Genomic DNA, 553 nt, shown 5'->3' on the forward strand with positions numbered 1-553 from the left:
CAATGCTCCGTTATCTTAGCGGCGATAGCAGCCCGCCCCAGTTCCCCCTTTGACCCCCCCGTGCCCGGGGCACACCGACCCCTCCGTTCTCTTCCAAGGGCTCCCCGTGGGAACGGCCGCAGCCCCGCTTGGGATCGGCGGAGCCCCGCGGATCCCCGGAGCCGCTCCGCACCTTCAGTGCCTAAATACCGCCACGTTCCGTACGTGGGATAACGATGCATAACAACCCCGATAGATGTGACAGCCCCGGGATGGCTCTAAATGAGCCGCCCGCATCGACTGCTGGTAATGGTGCGTTTATGAAAGCAATTTCGGTGCGAGCAGCGCAGGGTCTGCTCGGTGTAATCAGGCTGCTCGGCTAATGGACGGGGCGGGCGGAGAGCTATTGACACTCTGCTGCCCTTAACCTGTTTCCCAATAAAGCTGATTGGTTTTTGTCAATTCATCAGCTCGCCGCCCTCGCTACGACTGCATCAAAGCCGGATTTGCTCAGGGGAAATCAACAAGTCTCTACGGGGGAGGTGCGGGGGGTGTGGGGCTCAGCTCCCCGGTA

This window comes from Meleagris gallopavo, chromosome 6 (genome assembly GCF_000146605.3).
Source record: "Meleagris gallopavo isolate NT-WF06-2002-E0010 breed Aviagen turkey brand Nicholas breeding stock chromosome 6, Turkey_5.1, whole genome shotgun sequence".
NCBI lineage: Eukaryota > Metazoa > Chordata > Aves > Galliformes > Phasianidae > Meleagris > Meleagris gallopavo.